Consider the following 5,356-nt stretch of genomic DNA (forward strand, 5'->3'; position numbering starts at 1 on the left):
TACATGCGATCAACCTTGCTCACTAGATTGTTTCAACGTACTTAGTCCGGATGGCACACGAAAAAGTCCAATATAGTTAAGCATTAATGGGGTTTGAAACCGTCCCATGTAAAACTAACCTTCCTGTGTGCTCCGTTCGAGAAGCGGCGAGCAGTTTCGGTTTCAGTTCTTTGAATGTATCGTTTTACATGTGTACTGCTCTTAAATGGGCTTTGTAAACAACGGCTTTGTAATTCGTATTTGAAGTGCGCTGTAGTTTCTTAACTTTTTTCTTTTACTTTATGCTCATTATATGTACGACAACATTACCAACATTACGACAATGCGGCTGTGGCTGCAGTCTGTTTCTATAGTTCCGCATTTGAAACGTGTTCTCTGCGTGCGGTTACAACAGTTACAATTCGCGCGCACTCTGAAATTCGGGTTCGCGGAGCTGGTTGTAATCGAAGGTAAGTGTTGTTTTCCTACTGTTTTTTGATCTGTCAAGCGTGAAGATATACGTGTGTTGGCCTTGTTTTATCTTTAGAGCTTGCATACGCTTGGCGGGAAGCGCGCGCCATGGAAAGCGAATACGAGAGTAAGTTATCGTTGCATTTATCATTCTTCCCCGTTTGTTGTGTTCATCTGCCTGTTGTAATGTGCAGCGCGATGCTATACTTTAGACGTCGCCCGCTTAAACAGCACGACACAAGTGAGTTTACCGGTTACCACGTGGTTCACCAAGTGGTTTACCACGCTTATAGTCGCCTAAACATGGCTTCCATGTCGAGATCGACTGCTGATCAGTCACGCCATGCAGGCCGATGTGCGCGCAATCTTGGTAGCTGCTGGCGAATCTTTTAACGCGGAGAAGAATCTTTCACGTGTCGCTTTTACCTCCAATCAGCCAGAAGTTCCCGAACCACCTCTGAACCGTTCGCTCGGCCAAGTTGAGAGTGCCGGCATTTATGGCAGCCTGCAGCCAGAAGTGTCCGAACCACCTTTGAACCGTTCGCTCGGCCAAGTTGCCAGTGCCGGCATTTATGGCGGCATGCTGGAATCTTGTGACTAGAAGTACCATACTGGTGACAACATGCACAGCGTTCCCGTGGAACCCGATAACGTGCCCGACGGGTGCCACAGATGCCTTACACAGCAGGACACTGCAACGGATTCTAACTCAAGTATATTGAAAGAACTGGATATCGCATCGTTGAGAGAAGACCTGTGACAGTGGAGCTTAGAGTCAAGTGTGCCTCACGATGCCATCACAAATCTGTTAAAGGTTCTTCGCTCGTATTCTTGCATGTGTGAGCGCTTTTGTCCACACCAAGAGTGCCAAATGTCACACTACTGCTGGATTCTGGACATTATTGTCATTTTGGTTTGCGTGAAGGGCTTCAATCTGCTCTCCGACATGTTTACCATGTGCCCAATGCACATGGTAAACATGTGCATTATCATGTGCCCAATGCCTGTGGTCTGTTTTATGTTCAGGCTCATCGCACATACTAGTACCCTCAACTCTTGCTGCGGCTGCAAGGCCACACACGGAACCACGCATGCTTGGTATGCCATTCTGGTTTCACATAGCAATTTTTATCTTGCTGCGGTTAGGTTTTTGCTTTTGCAATGTGCGGCAAGGTGGAGTGCAAACTATGGTTTCTATGTTTTAGGTGCTTTGCACATGTTGGAGGCTGCCAACTCTTTTACGGAACTGCAATCTCATGGTATGTCATTTATGCGGTATACGTCATTATGTTGCTGTTATAAAATGTTTCCAGTTTTTACCTTGTTTTGTTGTACAGTCATTGTGCTATAGCCAAATGCCTGCGGTCTGTTCTATGTTCAGGCTCATCGCACATACCAATATCCTCAACTCTTGCTGTGGCTGCATGGCCACACATGGAACCGAGCATGCTTGGTATGTCATTCTGATGTCTTAATGCATGTTGCTGTAGTTTATTTACATTTACTCATTAAATTGAGAATTCTTTGCCCACTTCAGGTGTTTTGAGCCTGCCTGTCTGTCTCTGTATCTATTTCATCTCTGTCTGCCTGTCTGTGTAACTCTAGATGTTAACTTGTGGTGTCAATTATGTTCAGATACATCGTGCAGTCCAGGACCCGCATATCTGACCGGGGCTACAAGGTCACAAACAGACCCACAAGTGCTCGGTATGTCATTCACCTTCTTTAATGGTTACAGTCCAAACTGTTCAGTGTCCTTGGGTTCTATTAATACTAAGGGAAAAATTCCCGTCTTGTTTATGTGTTTTCTTGCTTCATGTTTACTTGAGGCAAATGTTTCCTTTGTACTGTAGATGTACTATTCACATGTGATAATGCATGCCAAGAGAGAGTGAAATTAATTCCACGAGTATTCTTCTTTATTGTAACGTGTTGGAAACGGAAGGTGATATTCTTAGCACTAAATCAGCTTAGTTTTTTAGTTGGGTTGCTGGCTTCATGCTGGAAAAAATTGTGGCAGAACCCATCTTACAATGACTCACCAGTAATACGATTTGTGTTCAAGCAATGTAACAGCCTGCTGTATTGCTCCACCTCCATCTCTTGAGCTCGTGTATGTGGGCAGTGTCCTATTTCCTTCATATATGCTATGTATCAGCATAAATAGAAACACAAACTGCATAGCTTCTGCATAGTGTGCCTCACCTTGCTCTGGTTTCATAATAATAGTATTAGTGTGAGCATTCATTACCCTCCCCTATGCCGCAGCCACATAGCACAAATGAAAAAAAAAATTGTATGTTGCTGCTGGCATAACATACTTCCCATTGTCGTTGTGACACAGTGACACACTACCATGAGTCATGTTGAAGAGACAGGGCGTGCAAACACGAACACAAGAGGGAACCCAAGACACCACAAACGCCTTGACATCTTGGCTTCTTCTTGTGTCCAGTGTTCGCACGCCCTGTCTCTTTAATATGAGTACCTACACACTAGCTCAGCTTTCTGTCATTCTAACCATAAGTCAGTGGCGCAGTTTATCCCTTCGTTCTTCTTTAGGAGCATGCTTCATCATTTGAGCAACGATGGTTGCTAATGTGCAAGCGGTGACTTATAAAAACATTTGTGCTCGTGGTGCTGCTGCAGCATCAATCAAATCGTAGATCCTCACTTACACTGTTATCACCAAGCCAGTGTCGCAAAAACTGCAAAGAAGGCTGTACGTAGATTTCAATGTATGTTAAAGAACTCCAGGTGGTCAAAATTTTTGGCTCGATAATCATGTCGTGGTTTGGAACGTAAAACCCCAACAATTCTTATTGCAAAGAAGACTCATGCTTTGCTGTTAGCGCTCCTACAAGTAACTCTCAGCAATGTTCATGACCGTTTTTTTTTCATGTGTTGCCATATAATTCACTGAAAAGTTTTAAAGCTATATTTTGAATATAGGTTAACCTATAGCTACCTGGAAAAGCAAAGCACTTTGAACATTACATACCTTTAGTTACCTTAAGCCTAGCTATGTTCGAATTATTGCGGTAGTTTTTCATCTTAGACATATTGCTGAACTGAAAACTCTCATAACACTGATGCCATCACTACTTTTTCAGCCTTCATGGAAAGGATACTACATGTGTTAAATAGCATGAAGCACACACAGCAAGCCCATTCGCAATATTTCAACGAGCTGCTAAGTAATGCCGACAGTGCAGCTCCACACCCTCATGGCCTCCCAGACCTGCCTTTCTCGAATGTGGCGGATGTTCTTGCGTATGAAGAGAAGCTCGAGACAGACAGCAAAGCTCATGATCAAATGGTAATTTCTCTGCTTCATGGCCTAAGCTCAGTATAATGTTGCCTGTCTTGTAACTACAGCATGCTGGAGTGACTAGGCATTTATAAATTCATGTGAATATTACTTATGACAGTCTGATTAATGACGTACTGTTGAATTTTTACATAGCTAGCTGCGTATGACAGTTCTAAAGAATTTAAGTAAAGCTAGAAGCCAGCTTGTATTTCTTTATTACCACAAGATCATCTAGGTTGCAAAACATTCAAAGTAAACTGGATCCCAATGTGTCTTTCTAGCTGTATATCTTCTTGTTTCCTTTTAACAGAAAAAGCACATGGCTGTACAAGGGGGAGATTCGACGAAACTGAAAACAACACGTGTACTGCAGTCCCTCCTCAGCTGGAATGCTGCAGTGGGCTTCAGTTGGTTTGGCACAAAGGGAAAGAAAATTCTGTGAACTGCACCTCTGCAAGCTGATGTGCGGTGAGTCAGGTGTAGCAAGCTTGATATAACTTGGTTTTTTTGTGAAATCTTCTGTCAAGCAGTATACTCAATATAGCTAGGTTGTCTATTTATACTTTGCTGCAATTAGTCCTGGTATTTACTTTCAGTTTTTAAGTGTGTAGTACTTTTGGGGCCCGGGCTGCCGTATGCTGTCATCGCTTGGCATAATGCAGGCAAAACCACGTATAGCATAGCCATCTGTAGCGTAATGAGCGCGTGATCGCACCAAGGAGGTCTGCTTCTTGTTCTTCGAGCGCCTTGATGATGATATTAAGTGTGGAGCACATTAGGGGCCCGGGCTGTCGTATGCTGTCGTTGCTTGGCCTTACGCAGGCAGAACCATGTAAAAAATAGAAAAAAAAGAGGAAGCAAGCGAGAAATAGACAGGGAGAAAGAACAGGAAGAGGTAGAAGGAAAATTAGAAAGAGAAAGAAATAGATAGAGAGGAAGGAATAAAATAAAAATAAAAAGAGAAGAAAAGACAGCAAGACGGAAAAGAAGGATAAAAAAGAGAGGCGGAAAGAAAGAGAAAACCGAAGAGAAACAAAGAAGGCTGCCCAGCTCCGCACTTCCTACAGGCTTGGCACCATACATGCGAAGCTGCCTTAATTTCTAGAAGAGTGCCATACCGGCCCAAGTTTTGTGTGGTGTGCAAAACTTATAGGAACGATAATTTTGCTTCTGTGTATGCAGGCGTGTTGACTAATGACATCCGAAACCCGAATGCGACCCTGAAGGATGTGGAGAAGGCCGCGATGACCTGGTGCCGTCATGCTGCTGAGCGGCTTGCCGCGCAGCAAAAATAGTTTATTTCTTTTTTTTTCAACTAATAAGATAATCCTGAAGGTCAGTTGTTGTTGCAAATTCTTTGCAGTGCGTCTATTAAAATTTGTCTTGTTTTTTTTTTCACCACTGTTTCATTCCTTCTTTGTTGTTTCTTGTTTATGTATGCCATATTCAGTGCCATCATTTTTCTGGTGAATTGTTTCCTGTGCTGGAACTGAACTTTTTGTTTCCTAAAACTTCATTTTCTTACTTGCACATTGCCTGTAGATTTAAAACTGCACCAATAGTGTAATGCTAAAATCAGGTCCACTACATAGT

The 5,356-nt window shown here is 43.0% G+C and overlaps 1 long non-coding RNA gene across 1 annotated transcript; it reads left to right on the forward strand.

The window, feature by feature from the left end:
* Positions 1-2,095: 2,095 nt before the first annotated feature.
* Positions 2,096-5,041, forward strand: LOC119384823 (uncharacterized). Its single transcript, XR_005181926.2, has 4 exons — positions 2,096-2,157; positions 3,564-3,769; positions 4,074-4,231; positions 4,946-5,041. It is a non-coding gene; the product is annotated as an uncharacterized LOC119384823 (long non-coding RNA).
* Positions 5,042-5,356: the final 315 nt, after the last annotated feature.

The sequence above is a fragment of the Rhipicephalus sanguineus genome, chromosome 3, assembly GCF_013339695.2.
Source record: "Rhipicephalus sanguineus isolate Rsan-2018 chromosome 3, BIME_Rsan_1.4, whole genome shotgun sequence".
Taxonomy (NCBI): Eukaryota; Metazoa; Arthropoda; class Arachnida; order Ixodida; family Ixodidae; genus Rhipicephalus; species Rhipicephalus sanguineus.